We start from the raw sequence: 16,026 nt of genomic DNA on the forward strand, positions 1-16,026 counted from the left end.
TGTAGGGACTGTATGGAAGAAAATTCACTTCTTAGTAATTGTGGTCCCATGTCCAGGGTTCCTTAGAAGGATGCTTAAGAAGAGGTTTGACATTCATCACAGATATACTTTAGGGAAAAATGATTGCATCTCACCTTTTCTTAGTTCTTCCTCTGCTACCAACAAAGTTCCTCTGCTTCACATTTTGCTGTGTAGCCAGTGTCCCACAGGCCTGTCTCTGCAGAGTTGCACACAGTTTGTCATTGTCTTCAGAGAAACACATGGCCTCTCAGACAGTGAGCACTTGCATGGGGCTGTTTTCCTCCAGGCAGTCCAAGATTGTGTCCCACACCAGCCATGCTCCAGAAGAACAACTGTAATTGTTTTAGATTAACTAAATGTACCCATTGGTAACATCCTGATCTCTGCAGATGCTATTTTGCATCTGTGACTTATACAGTATTATCCATGTGATGTGGGTAGTCAGTGCTGACTTAAAAAATAACAGTAATAGCAACCAGGGACTTAAGAGGTCTTCATAGGATTTGTTTCCATGATAATCTTCATAATTTATGTCTATTTTATAGTGAATCAGCTGTCTGGCTTTGTTTTCTAAAACCTTTCTTGCAGTGTAACATATGGCCCTAGGCTAGCCTTGCATCCCCTACTGTCTGGGATCACTGAGACAGACAGGGTTTTGTTTTCTCTCGATTTAGACCTAATGAAAATTCAGGAAAGAAAATCAAGCTGCAGTAAAGGTGAAGCTCAAACAATGAAAAAACATACAAATCATGGTGTTTAAAATACTAACTTTCTTTTTTTTCTATCAATTATAATATTGTAACTATGCAGAAAATACTCTGGAGCTAGCTGGGAGCTGAACAAAAGCTGATGGTTGCAGTATTTGATTAACTGAGGTACTCAGCCCCATGAGGTGTATTGATTTTCAGATGTGCTGATTGTTTGCCCTTTTACAGCACCAGAGACAGCTGTCCAAATCTGTGAAAGTTTGGATTAAAATCTAGACTGTCCTATAAACATTCAACCACACTCTTGAAACAAACAAACAAACAAAAAAAAAACAAAGAACAAATCAGAAATCCTTAACTGGTTCACTGTACAAGCTTAGATGTAGATACAAATTTGTTGTAATATACCACTGTTCCCATGCAAAAGAAATGTCTCAGTACCTGACATTACCAGTGTAGCTTTCTGTTCCTCTCCACAGAGCTGGTGCTGTCTTGAGAAATCAGGATTGCTATACAAAAATTATAAATAAAGGTGGAAGCAATGAGGTACAGGCAAAAATATTCTTGGCTTTAAAAACAAAATTAATGCATTTAAGAAAAGAAACATCCTGAAGAGTTTTCTGCCCACTCGGAGCAGTTGCCTGCTGACTGTACCAAAAGGAACTTGAGAGATAACATCTGAGTTCTTTAGGAATCAGCCTCTTTCTTGGGCAGCCAGCTCTCTGCAGACAGCCCGGTCCCAGTCCTGCCTTGGGACTAACACAACACCGACAGCCACAGCAGAGGGCACAGAAAGGGTTAAGCACAAGAGAACCTGTAGGTACAACCAGACTGGCTGTACTGTACCATGGCCACTCCAACTCTGTTGCAGCACAGTCCCCATCTCGCCACTTGGCCTGTAAGGATGTTACAGATGCCTGTGCTGAAAGCCTTGCCAATATCAAGGTGTAGAACAGCAATTGCTCCCCCTTGTCCTGTGTGTTAGACCATTTCCTTTCTGCGCCAGAGCACGGCCCACCTTAAAAAGGGAAAGGTAACTCTGGCAGTAACTTTTGCAGCACCGAGGTGAAGGATTATATAATCCCTGGTGAGGTGGGGTTTTGGTGTGCTCTTACACTGTGAGTGACTGAGTGGGATTTCACATTTGATTTCGCAGCCCCACCTGAACATCAACGTCCTCAGCACTGAGCCTGCCTGGTGTTAGAGCAGGAGGGCAGCTTTGCCCAGAAGCAGGAGTTCGGGCTTGCTGGTCTTCTTTTCTTTTAATCAAGGACCTTGAAGCTAGATCCTGCTGCCTTCTCTGACATGAGATGCAGATGTATTTGGCTCTGCACCATTACAGGAGCTATGGCAAACTCCTTACGGTGCTCTGAAAGCTGTGAGTGCTACACTCCCTAATGCGGTGCACACAGACCTTGTCAGCAAGAGTGGCTCATGCTGGGAAGCTCTGCCTTGTCTGCTGCTAAATAGCAACATTAATGCAACATGAGAGTAATTTTTCATAATTATATGAGTGGAAAAAACGAAGAATCACTTAGCTACAGGGTTGCAGTCTGAGCATGCTTTCCCACTGCCTCACAAAATAAAAAATCTCACCCTAAACCTGCTGCTAAAGCCTTAAGTTAGATGTCAGCAGGGGCTGACTGATGCTCTGGAGCCAATTGTCTCTCCTCTGGTCCCCTGTGTCCTCCCAGCCACCTCAGCACCCCAAGATGTTGGGCAGTGCTCCAAGACATGGCACATTTCTGAATTTAAAGGAACAACATCAACTCAAGGCATAACCTTTTGGGAGGGTATTCCTTTGGGGTTTGCCCCAAACTCCACCACCCTGACCACCATGATAGTAGGTTTGGCAATGGCATTTTCCTGCCTTGCAGTAGGTTTTCTTCCCAGCCTGCTGCTAAGGCCAGAAGGAAGATAGATAGTGAAAACTACTATGAAAAACTGCCTTTAAAAATTTTTAAAAATCTTAAATACTGTGAAATTTTGTCCTGCCTTTTCTCCATACAAAAAGAGACAGAAACAGTCAGTAAACATTGTGGGCATAAGAGTGGTCAGAAACATCCCACGCTTCTTCCAAAAGCTCCCAAGGACTGGCTCAGCAATGCTGCATCTTCATTTTGGTCTGGGGTTTGTTGTGGGTTTTGGTTTTGCTTTGTTGTTTTTGTTTAGGTTTTTGGGTTTTTTGGGTTTTGGGTTTTTTTTGTGAGTGTTTTGGGTTTGTCTGTGGGTTTTTTGTTTTTGTTACATACCTATTTTAAGCCCCAGTAGGTCTTTTGCAAACTCATGTGTCAGCACAGGTGGTGCATGAGGCATTGCTGGAGGAGCGAGGGGGAAAGAAAAAATGTCTGGCAATCTGGCCATCCCACTGCTGGCAAATCCTCCAAATTGTGGTGCTGTGGCATCAGGTAGGAGAAATGCTAGAAGAGATGTGGGAGTTTACCCCATTTATAACAGTTGTGGTTGCTTCCAGTCATGAAAATTAAATATTTGTGGGTAGAGATGAGTTATCTAAATAATTTTTATTTGAGCTGCATTATCTTTCCACTAGGCCCCCACCTCCCCCCTGAAATATGTGAGCCTTTGTGCTATTTGACTCGTGGCAGCATATGTTTTGGAAGCACATCAGAGTGCTGAGGGCAGTTTGCAATGTTCCGAGCAAGGCTGGAACTTCAGCGTTTTAAAAATTAATTATAAATACTTGCTGATTGAGGTAAACACACAAGATGTCAGCAATTGCCAGCAACTATCTTTTGCACGTCAGGCACTTATAAGGGCAAGTGTGCTATAAACTGCTCTCCTAAAATCTCTTATTTTCATCCTTTGTCCTTTGCATGACTCTTCAAAGGAAGTGAGCTCTACTGAGCAGGATTTGGCCTCCTGGGCAGCCTGGATACTTCTTTGAGTATTATCCACAGAGGCAGAGGACTCAAACAGGGCAAAGACAGCAGCAAAGATAGCCTGTTCTTCTTCTGGCCCAAGGAATATATCACTATAACTCTTAATTGCCATTTTTTCCTTTTTTTTTTAGTTAAAAAGCCCTGAACCAAAGTAAGATGGTGTATTCATCTCCCCCAAGTACATAGCAGAAATGGTGAATATTTGCCTTCTCAGGTACTTCACTGAACTACTTGAAGTGTGCTTTTTTTTCCTGGTCCACCAGAGAGGAAAAAGCATTTATGACAGATCCAAAGAGTGTCCATGTTTTATTTGTCCCCAGGGACAGATGGAGCTGCCTACACCCCTTACCTGCATTGCAGTGTTTGCCATGCATGAGGGCCAAATTCCCTCACACCTTGGGAGAGGCGGCCCAGGAAAACAAGGACAGGCATTGGGGGTCCCCTCAGGAGTGCTGTGTGACCACCTCGCCTGGCAGACAGCCCAGCCACTGCCCCGCTGGGCTGGGGGGGCAATGCCAGCATTTTGTGACAATTTTATCCAGTTGCTAAGCAGCTGGGTCCCAGGGACACAAATACAGTGAAAACAAAATGTCCCGAGGGAAAGCAGCCGCGCTGCTCTGGGAGGGCGCTCCAGCTCCAGGCCCACGGCTTCCTCTGCCCGGCCCGCTCAGATGCCCACAGCTCTGTGGGGCTGTAGCAGGGCTGAGTGAGGGGGATGGCAAGTGCGAGGCTTTGGGAAGGGGCTCTGGCAGCCAGGCCCCGAGCTGAGCTGGCTTCTCTTCTCAGGGTGGGTGGGAGCCCACACCTGCCTGCAGAAGACTGACAGAGGGCACACACCTGGCTCTTCCAGCCCCCAGCTCCAGCTGTGTCTGTGCAGACTGGCTGGGGCCAGAGAGAAAATCTGAGTCCAGCTCTTCAGCCCCGCACTCAGGGCACACACTGCTGGGACGCAGTTTCTGTGCCTCTAGATGGTTGTTTTATGGCAAGCAATCTCCTTGTCCAACTAGCAGCTCCAGCAAATCACACTTTTCAATGCTTGCATTCTCCCTCCATCCCTGACCTCTCAAAGAACTGCCCTGTTTCACTGCAAAACAGAGTAGCTCCAACACAGGGAGCTGAGAAGATCCCAACCACCACACTGTGATGTCTCATATCCCAGTGACTAGAGCTAAGCAGGAGATTTGGGCTCAAAATCCCTGAGTAATTCAAATGGTGTTTACCTCTCTCCAGTCTCCTCTGGTTGTTGGACACTCAGCCTTTCTGCACTGGTTTAACACCCAAATTCAAGACTGTCATTCATTCAGGAAATAATCTGTGGGACCTTATTTCTCAAAGAATTTCGGGAGTCTCCCTCACTGGAGATGTCTAAGAACTGCCTGGATGCAATCCTCTGCCAGGTGCTCTAGCATGACCCTGCTTGAGCAGGGAGGCTGGACCAGAAGACCCCCTCTGGTCCCTTCCAACCTGACTCATTCTCTGATATATCAGCAGGGCGTTTTAGGACACAATACCATGTAGCAGAACCATTTATTGTACAAAGGGAAGCCAACACAAGTCTTCAGGGATGCAATCGCATTGCAATACAGCCCCCTTGGTCATCCAGCAGCAGGCTGCCAGTATGGGTATCTCAGCATCTGCTCCAGCTTGAAAGCAGATTATCTGGTGCCAGAGAAAATGGATTTATCATGACTGATCCCATTCATTTCCTAGAGGGCATGCCAAGTGACCGAAATAGAAATGGGGTCAGCAATTAATAGGGTAGCTCTCAGTCACTGTCACCATATGTTGATATGATGATGACTGGTTTATCTTTTTACCTGATAAATAGCTTACTGAAAGTTCTATCAGGACACAGGTCAAGGAGAATGGAGACAAAACTCAAGGGGGCTGTTGTGTAGACACTGACATCCTCATAGACTTCTTCTCCAGCATTGAAATTTGCATAAATATTTCTCCCGTTTTGTGGAGGGTTTCTTTGTGTCCCTGGGGAAAGGGGACCGGATGAGTCACAAACAGCTGCAGCGTCAGCTTAGCTTTCTGCCCTACCAGCTTCAGCTGGACACTGTCTGACTTTATTCCTTACAGGAACATCATATATGATGTATATTCTTGAACTGGGGTAGGAAAACTTTTGAGCACAAGAAACAGAGATTGAGAAGTGTCTTAATAAATGTGCCACATCGCAGTGGCAGTAGGCCAAGCTGTGGGTTATGTTGTTGGAGCCAGGAGCTCTGAGACCTCTTTAGTCCTGCCTGTTTCAGTTTCTGATCCTTGTAATAAGTCCAGCTTTCTCTGCAGCTCATGGGTAATACCTCTCCAGCAGAACCCACAGCACTCTTTTAGAGAGATGTTATTCTTCCTGAGGCAGGAAATTTCAAGCTTGTCCAAGCACTTTTCTGAGCCAACAAGAGCTACAGTAGAAAAATTTTGATCAAAAACAGGTGCATGGCTGGCTGGAAGGCTGAAAAAGAGTCACTGTGAAGTTTGCACAACCCTTGGGGAAAAGATACGTAACTCAGTGTGAGGAAAAGAAAATGAGCTCTGGGGAGAGTGTGGGATACTGAATCTGCAAGGAGCTGGAGAGCAATGCTCCCTCAGCAGCTCATACTGCAGTCTGCAAACATTTCTCAGCAAGTCTGGCTTAACTGGGTGGCATTACAGCTTGCCTGGCCCACTAGGGAGCAAATGTGCTGCTCCCTTCTTCCAGGACCATGAAAGAGTGTAAGACATAAACAGCCACTATTATCATGGGTTTAAATCTTGGGAACCAGAAGCAAAGGCTCCATCACCCCCGTGAAAGTTCTGAGGAGAAGAGACCCAAGTGTTGGGGTGCTGAGTGTCTCATAGAGCTCACTGATGTCCAGGAATGATGTATGGGGCAAATTCTTCTCAGTGAAGAAGGCTGCCTGTGTGCAGCTTTTGGGGACCGGACACTTTTCTTCATTATATTAGCCTGTTGAGACCTCCAGTAAAACCACTGAATCTGATTAATCAAACACCTATGTATGGCACTGGAAAGAAACTTTCCCAACTGTGTACAGACTTTGCATTTAGACTGCCCTCATGCTCTTCAAGGTCTATCCTCGAGGACAGCCACCTAACTTCTGCATTTCCTAAAAACAAATGCCTGTTTTTGGGTATAAAAATCACCCACAATGTCAAAGCCCATTTGAAGATCCAGGCACACAGAGCAGCTTTGCTGCAGGGACGCAGCCATGCAGCACCCCAGATGCCCTGATGAGGATGGTGTGGGGGGCTAGGCAGGCAGCAGTTGGAGCAGGGATGTTCCCACAACACCCAAAGCACGGGGAGGACATGCCTGCACAAGGCAAACACAGCCCTGTCCTTATGTCCCACCACAGACCACAGCAAATTTCTCCATTACCACACCACACCTGGGACCTAAGATGGCCCAAGAGACACCAGACGTGGTTCCTTTGTCCTGCTTATGGCAGAAAGACATGACCCATGATTTGGGCTAACTGAAAAGATGCTCCTTGCCTCATGTTGGGTGGAAATCATTGCACTGCTGCTCAGCATTTCAGTCTGGATTAGAAAGGTGCCTTCCTTGCTGGAAGCCTTTGCAGTTGCACTGTCAGTGCCATAGAATTTCATTTCCTCTAGAAGCCTCTGAGAAAGTCAGGGTTTTCAGGACTTGTACTGGAAGTTTCAGCTTTTATGATTACTGAGAAGATCTATAAAATGGCATTAGAGCATGTTTAAATACAAATAACTATATATCCAAAATTATTATTTTTGAAGCCTAAACCCTGTTGATAATTTCAGTGTCCCTAACTCATGGTTTGTATATGTCTTGACGTGTTGTTATTGCTCCTGACATGAAATAACCCTACACTGGCTTTGTTTACAGGCAAGGATTTCCTTCCCTAATAAATGATTGAAAGTGTTCAGTCAATTAACTCTCCAGAGTCATTAATTTAGTAGTTTCCTGATCATTAACAGGCAGTTCTTGAAAAGCATTAACACCAAACTACACCAAGAGTGGAAATTTGTAGTTTAGACCTATGAAGACCTAACATCAGTTTTTCTAATGCTGCATTGTTTGACTGAGCAGTATTCCTTTTGTCTCCATAGTCTCTTTGCTCTTGGGCATCACTCAGATGGGGAGATATGGAAGGGAAATATGGAAATCTACTGCTCCAGAGGCATATTAATATGTATGTTAGGGTAGGCTTACATACTTTATATAAAATATGTAATATAAATTATGATTTTTATATAGAGATATACATGTGTTTTAGGTACATGTAGCACAGCTTGTACACAAGGTTTCAGTCACAACTGCCAGTGAGGCAGCTGGTCCCCTGAAGGTACTGACAGAACCCCTTTTGATTCACCATGCATGGATTATCCAATTTCACAATTAACTGGGAAAGGGTACCAAAGCCCCTGTGCCCTGCACAGAAGATTGCCTGTAATCATGGACTCACCTCTGTTCCAAGGGAAAAATTCTGTTTCTCCAGTTACTCATTAATGTGGAAGGCAAAAAATCCCCCTTGTGTTTCATGGACCTCTGAAGGGAAAGACATGGGAATGTGCATGTGTATCCATGTGGGAACCGGGCTGTGGTGCTGTAAGGAAGAGCTCCCTGTGGCCAGTGCAACAAACCTTGTCATGACAAAGGCCTATCAATCCATTTAGCACCACTTGTTTTGCCTCTAAATGGGAACCAGACTCAAAATTCTAAATAGTGTCCAAGTGGCAGGACCAAGCAGGCAACAGAATTCAGAACTCACTGTAAAATGCCTTTTTTTCCCAGTTGGTCCATTTGCTGTGTAGGTTGTTGAAGACTCTGCAATGTGCTCGGTCTCCTTGAAACAAAGAACCAGCTGTCCCTGGTGTCCAACCACAGACCTGAAGGATGCTCTGCACCCTGCAGGTATATCCTCCTTATTTCCATGCTTCTAGCTTCCACCCTGCATATACATTGCACACACAGATTTCTCCTCAGTCGAGTTTGCATGAGAAAGCAAAACAAGAATATCCCAGGCATTTTTGCCTCTTCTTCATGTCTCAGTTCACAGCTCCAAACTGGCCTTTGGTGGGACATCCTTAGTGGAGAAACCTCGTTACTGCCTCGAGGCAAAGGGCAGGATGTTTAGCTGTGTTTGCAAAGCAGGTTAAAAATAAACTAAAAGCTATGGATCCGTGAGCAGAAAGTGCAGCATCCAGCAGCAGCTCCAAAGCTGGCCCCAAATGTGCACCGTTGTGGAGGTGCTGCCTGTCCTTCTGCCAGCACCAGCACAGATGAAATGCCGGGTCTGCCTTCCCCTGGAGGCACAATAAGCCCCTGTTTTTCAAGCAGGAAAACATTTCCATTTCAGGGGCAGCAACTGCCTGCCAGAAACACAGCACACAGAGATGTGAGGGTGAGTGCCCCTGCTGAGAACTGGGAGCCCCCCGGGAGAAGCTCCACAAACCACACACAGTTGGGATGTCCCACTTTGTGTGAGTGTCCTGAAACATCCATGGGCTACAGAAAGCTCTGTCTCAGGTACGTTTCTGTTTGTATCTTGAGCTGAAGTTTCTCCATAAACTCTACTGCGTCAGCAAAGACTTGCCTTTATTGCATACCAGTGGGTGCCACCTCTGCAGGACACCCCAGTGTGGGAAATTATTTGCGGCTGCTGGTGGTAGACTGGCCAGCCACAATTTCATCCCACAGCAGCATTCCTGTGCAGGTCCCAGCACAGAGCCTATCACAGTGTGGGGGCATTTACTCCACCAGCAGCCTGTGTCTCAGCTAGCACGCAGAAAGTCATATTTGCCACCATCTCAAGTGACTTACAAAAGTCTGTTTCTTGTCCTTCCCACCATGAGACTGCTTCCAAGTGACTTCAGCTGATGCTTTTTGCAGCTTTTCAGGAGTTTTTTTAACTCCTGATGCTTTGAGCTGTGTGCTGGCGTTCAGCCAGAGATGGTGCCAGGATCAGAGCCACTGCTTTCACTGGAAGACTCTGAATGGGAGTCTTGATGTACTTTACATCGTCAAGAGAATATCCAAAGGATTTCAGTGCAGGAAAGTTCTTCGGAATAACTTCAACACTGGGAAAAATTATGTAATAAATTTAAAAAAGCGTAATAAAAACTTGGCAGGTTCATTCATTGGGCTACACCTCATACAGTCAGCTGAGGCAGAAGGGCGTCCTCTCTGGCTCTTCACAGAGAACTGTGGGCTGTGAGTGAGTCGGGAAGGGGAACACTGCCATCCACCGCTGGTCTCACTGAGGCTGAGACAAGCCAGGAGGGCCATGAGCACCTCATCCTTACCGTGGTTATTAGCAACTGCTCCAGTCAGGAGATTTTCATATTCTATTTCTATTTTCATTTTCTATTTCATGTGTAAAAAGCCTAATTCACAGGTCCCCATGGCCTTCATCTCACCGGTCCTCAAGAGCTGACAGCAAATGTCAGTGCTACCGTCCTTGGGCTTGGATGTGCTTTACACACACACGTGACCAGCATCCCTGCAGGACAGCCTGTAAGGGCATCTCTAGGTGAAGTGAGGGATCTGAGGTCACGCCAAGTTTGCAGGCAAAGGCTTCAGTGGAGGTGTCCTGCAGCAATGCCTCCGTCACTGCAGCTTGGCTGTCCGTGGCTTCCATCCCAGGTCATCCCTTCAGCACCGGAGCAGGGGGAGGCACTTCAGGGGGAGTGCCAAAAGGGACAGCAAAGAGCTGGGCTGTGCCACAGTCTGCTCTGGAAACAACATGACAGATGGAGCTGACTCTGATCCTTGGAGTTCTGCTGAGAGCAGAACCGCTGGCAGTTTTTTAGTATTTCAGTTGCTGTTACAGAGAGTGAGCATTTCTAAACCCCAGTTTCCTGAGTTTAAAAATATATGTATATCCTTGCTTGTATCCTGTTGACACTTGGTGTCCTTCAGGCCTGTGAGTGCCCCTTCCCTACAACCACCACTGGTTTGCTGTCTCTTGCAATGACTGGGCACAGAAAGAGAACACGTGTTGCACAAAAATGGATCAGCTGTTTGCCAGAGGTCGTGAACTGACCACGTTTTGTAGGTAGCTGTTTGCAAGTGCTGAGGCTGTTAAACTCAAAAGCTGAAGTTAAACTCATTTTAAACATGGCAAGAGTAACTTGAAACCTATGAATTTTTAAACAGCCAAGCTCTGGATCAATTAAAAATCTTTCAGTGCACCTCTCCAGTAACAACTTGTTTATGTGCCATGTGCTTCCCCTCTCTCTGTTACTGGGTTATAACCACTCTCTTTTCAAAGCTATATGTGGTACATGTGCTTGTATGGCTTGCCTGCTCTTTTTGAGCCAGTCTGACAGCTGGCATTTGGTCCTCTCATCTCAGAAGGGTCACTGCCTCACCAGGGTGGGTTCAGAGCCTCTCAGCCCTAAACAGCTGCAGGAGCAGAAAAGAGACTGAGCCACGTCACCTGTGTGCCAGGAGGATGCTGGAGCTGTCAGTCCTTTTTTTAAATTTAAACTGTGAAGAACCTCAGCCCTATCTTGAGGCAGTGGGAAGTTCCGAAATGTTGGATTTCCCCCTTTCACGGGGCAGGAACCTGTTTTGCTCCCCCACCAGCTGCAGTGCCCGACCTTTGTCTCTCCAGGGTGAGTGAGGATGTGGGGTGTGTGCTGGCATGGAAGCTGAGACTCCACAGGAGCTGGCAATCACCTCTCACAGCCCTGTGGGAGCCACTGGCAAATGCAACTTCCCTGGAGCCCGTGTGTTTGGGCTGGGTGTAGGTGAGGGTGGGCTGAGCAGCCGCTCCAGAGTGACAGACACACAGGGAGGCTGCTGCAGAAACACTGCGTGCAATGTATCCTGCTGAAACAGCTTTTTCATTGGAAACTTAATGACTTCTTCTCTAAGTATTTCTACTGCCTGGCCAAAATAAAAGTGTCTAAAATTAGCTTCCCCAGATAAAGACATTTTTGTCATATTTGGTGCATTCCTACCCGATCACTGAAAGCCAGCTGTTTGGGCTGGGTTACAGAGAGTAATCTGTTTGTAGCTATACTGATCTGGCATTTCTAGCCCTGGAATTAATAGCTTTTTTTATCTTTATACATCCTAGGTTCATTTTTAACATGCTAAAAGCTGTGCCAGAAGAAGCATTATAAAAGCTATATAATTAAAACCAGAAGTGCCTCACAGTGAACTTAATTGTAAATGCTAATGGTATTTCTAGCAAAAAGTAATACCCTGGGGGACTCATTGCAAATTAACTAAGAAGAACTCAGTGATGTTACTTCTATGGATTTTAACTGAATCTGTACAGTTAAAAGGAGTCAGGAGTTGGATTTTTTTCCATGTCAGTTGAAATCCTCTGTAACTGGGGTCACTGACTGCTGGGTAAAACCTGTGACACCCGATTGAGAAGCCATCCCTGATTCTGTTTTTATTATCATGTAACTTCCCTTACCAGGACATTACCATTACAACCAAGTTTTTCCATCTCCCCTTCTGGCTCCACACTGGTGAAAGTCACTTAGCTTCAGGGAGTGGTGCTGGAGTGAGAAAAGAGCTGGGTTCCAGTGTGAGGGAAGGGCAGGGCCGAAACTGGTGACCTGGTGGTTGGGCTGATGCCAGCAGTGGGACCAAGGGCTGGCTCTGTACATCTCAGGGCTCTGCACCCTTTAGGGAAGGAAAAAAAAAAAAAAAATTGATAGAGACAAAAACAACATATTTAAAGAATGGCCACAAAAATCCAGCGGTCTCTTAATGGCTGTGCTTTGCAAATACTTCTGTGCCTGATTTTCCAGGCATGCATGAGAAGCTTGCCCAGGGATTTTCAAACTGAGTGTTTTAGGAGACTTCGCTGTAGCTGGTGAAGCCTTCCTGTGGCCTCTCCTTCCAAGGTGCTTGCTGCAGGGGTGGGGGCTTTGGCAGGAGGGCAGAAAACTGGAGAGTGAATAACAGCTCAAGATGAAAAGTTTTTCTGTGCTGAGGGTCACGAGGACCGATGCAGGGCTGCAGGTGGGCTCTGGTGCCTGGCTTATGAGCTACTGGTGGCCAAATGCCTGGAAGGGAAAGTGTCCCATCCTGGCACAGGGCCCTTTGCTCAGCTGCTGCTGCTGCAACAACAATCCCTGCTGCTGGGGAGCGAGCCTGGGGGAAAAGCTTCCTTTAAAAGGGCAAGCCCAGTGCTGCAGCAGGCTGGACTGGAGGCTGACAAGTTTGTCAGCTGGTGCCCACCTTGCCAACTCCTGGTTCTTGCTCCATCCACCACCAACAACCCACCCCTTTTTGCCCTGCAGAGCCCTGCCAGCCCAAAAGGGACAGCTGTCTGCCAGGAGTGACCTAGAGCAGTGACAGGACAGGGAGAGGTCTCCATCACTGGCTGCAGGCCTGAGGGACCGGACTCCATGCTTTGGCACGTTCATGCCATGCTGGGAATGGGGGGAGCGAATGCCATTCCTGGCAGAGAGGTGTTGGACACATCAGTGACCAGGGACTTCATGTGGCTGGAGGGGAGACGTTGGTTCAAAGTCAAAAGCAAGATTTGCTTGTTCCCATACAGGACTGGTTTTGAGCCAGCTGGGGAATACAACATCCAGGAGGGTACATTGCTTTTTGCTAAGCTTGTTCCTAGTCACCAGGGCTTCTGAGATGTTACTTGTGAAACCTCATTGATGAGAAGCTTCCCTGGGACTGTTGTGGGATTTCCAGAGTAAGATGATTTGATGCCAAAGTTAGCTGGTTGACTCAAAGCTTCAGTCAAGGCTACTGGTAGAGATATGGTACAACTTGCCCTAAGACTGGGCAATCAGAATTATCTTATCTGGGATTTTTTTTTCCCTTTCTCAACTCCTTTTAGTGGTTCCTGGAGGAAAGGCAGTTAAGATCTGCATGAAATTTAACATGCCACGTGTGCCCCAGTGAAAGCAGGTCCCTGATGCCTTGCTATGTTACTAAAATGTCTTGCAACTTTCCACTTTCTCACCAATAAAGCACTGCATGGCTCTTAGTGACTGCTAAACCATTCTCTCAGTGAGATGGGAGCCAGAGAGGATGAAACAGAGGACAAGCAAGAAGCAGTACTCTTGTGCTGGCAGGATGGTGGGCCAAGAAACTCTGATCAGTCGGCACTTTTGCAGTGCCATTGGCCAGACTCAGTTTCTGGAGCCAGCTCAGTGTGTCTCAAACTGCAGGCTGAGACTTGTGCTGGGGGCTTAGGGGCAGTGGCACAGCCCCGGGCAGCAGCTCCCAGCACTTCAGTCCCTGCAGCAGTCACTGCCTGCACTGCTGCCAGCCTGGTGGGAGCTCAAAGGTGCCCTCCTACATGCTCTGAATCACTGGCAGCAGCTCAGTTTCTCCAGGATGGAGAAGTTATGAAAAAAAGCTTTAATTACTGGCCACAAACATTTGCAGTATTCTTGCCTTGGAGCAACTGAGCTGCAGCCAAACGGGTGGAACCCAAAGGGATCAGTACAAGACTCAAGCCAGAGCAGGGCTTCTTAAACATAAGCTTATAGGCATACACCACAAGTTTCTTTCCTGGCAGATGTAAGGTCTGAAAAATGTGTCAAGGAGAGCACGATGTTCAGTTAGAACTTTAATAACAAACAGCTGTAATAAAGCTCGGGCTTCCTACAAGTCAAAATAAATTTTGCCACTGAGCTAAGTGAAGCCAGTGCTCCAGCTCACACAACTTGGAAATGTCAGGGTGGAGAGGACCCATGTGGTGAATTTCATCGTCCCAGCTGCTTTGTTTTTTCTTCCACCACCTTTTCTTCTTCTCCAATCTCCATCAGGATGCCACCACATCTCTTCACAGCAGCCGGCATTTCACAGCAACAAAAACATTTCTCCTGAGATAATTTGCACCTACTGCAAATGGGAGATTTTCAAAGACTGCTTTCAGCTCTGGTTATTTGACTTCAGAGAACAAAATTTTGGGAGACAAATTTGGGAGACAAATGACCCATTGAACTTCAGGGTCACTGGCACTCAGCATTTTTGGTGAGAAGAGAAGCTAGAGGGCCCTTGTGTAAACCTCTGTTTGGTCAGTCAAACCAACCAAAAATTACAGAAGGTTTTTTCCTTCCCCCATGCATTTTATTTTCTTTTTCATTCCCTTGTTCATTCTGGAGAGAAGCACTATAGGAAAACTACTATTTTCAGGGCAGCTGTATCTTTTTTGATTTGCTGGCATCCCAGTCAAATCCTACCTCGCCAAGGGCATTTAGTCCTGTATCTTGATCTTGCATAAGGCCCAAGTTTCACAGCCATGTGCCCAGCCACCCTCTGGGTGAAGAACCTTTGTCTCATACCCAACCTAAACCTCCTCTGACACAACTTCAGGCCATTCCCTCAGGTCCTGTCACTGGGCACCACATTATGGTTTTGATCTCGGAGTAATATACAGTAACATACTGATTCAAGTGGGTGATGGGCAAATTTGGACAGCAAAGCCCAGTGGTCTGTCTGTAAATAACACCTACAAAGCTGGGTTTGTATCCCAGGGACATGACTTGCAAGCTCTTTGGGGGATGCTGAGTGATGAGCAGGACTCTGCCTGCTGGGTGCTGCACCAGCACCTACAACCATGACCTCAAAGGCTGTCCCAACCTCAGCAAATACTTCTAAAGTCACCACTAAATCAATCAATCAATCAATCAATTAATCAATCAATCAATCAATCAATCACTATTCTTCAGCCACAGCATCTGTTCTACTCTGCCCTTACAAGTCTTCACTCCTACATCAGACCTGCTGGCTCCTCATGCTGAGACAGTGCCCAGATGCTGTGGATTTGCCTTTAGTAGAGAGAACTTTTAAAAGTTGAGAGGGAGCTTAGATAAGATTGAAGCAAACTATGTGTAAGCCAGATCCTAAATATAGTTGGAATGCCACACTTACTTGGCTGTGGAATCTTTCCAAACCAAATTCTTCTTCAAATGCCTTTTTAGCTGTTGGAAATTCATTATGCTTGAGCATAAACCAAATTGTTTTTCCAAATACATGTCTGAAAGAAGTAGATGTGAGCATGCAGAAGGAAAAATTATCCCTGTAGCCGCACATTTGATTCTCTTACACTTAGGGAACTTGCTGCACATGACAAAAGGCAGGAAGTGAGACTAGCCAGTGGCCTTTGCTGGCATCCTCCCTTTTGTGAGATGTTTTTTTTTAAAGCCCACCCATAATCCATTCTCTCCCCATCCTGCTTGGGTGAAGTGAAGGAACAACTGTGTGGTGTTTAATTGACAGCTGGGGCTAAACCACAGCATGCAGTTTTCAAATTGCTTCTGCAATAATGATCTGGATATTGCTTTGGATTACCTGGAGATACTGGTGGGAGAGTGTGTGTGTGTTAGGTTTAAGTCTATTACAGTGAAGTACAAATAGATTTTAGTCTTTCCCAAATCTCATCCTGTCCCCAGCTGTCAGATGAAATGAT

The sequence above is a fragment of the Poecile atricapillus genome, chromosome 3, assembly GCF_030490865.1.
Source record: "Poecile atricapillus isolate bPoeAtr1 chromosome 3, bPoeAtr1.hap1, whole genome shotgun sequence".
Taxonomy (NCBI): Eukaryota; Metazoa; Chordata; class Aves; order Passeriformes; family Paridae; genus Poecile; species Poecile atricapillus.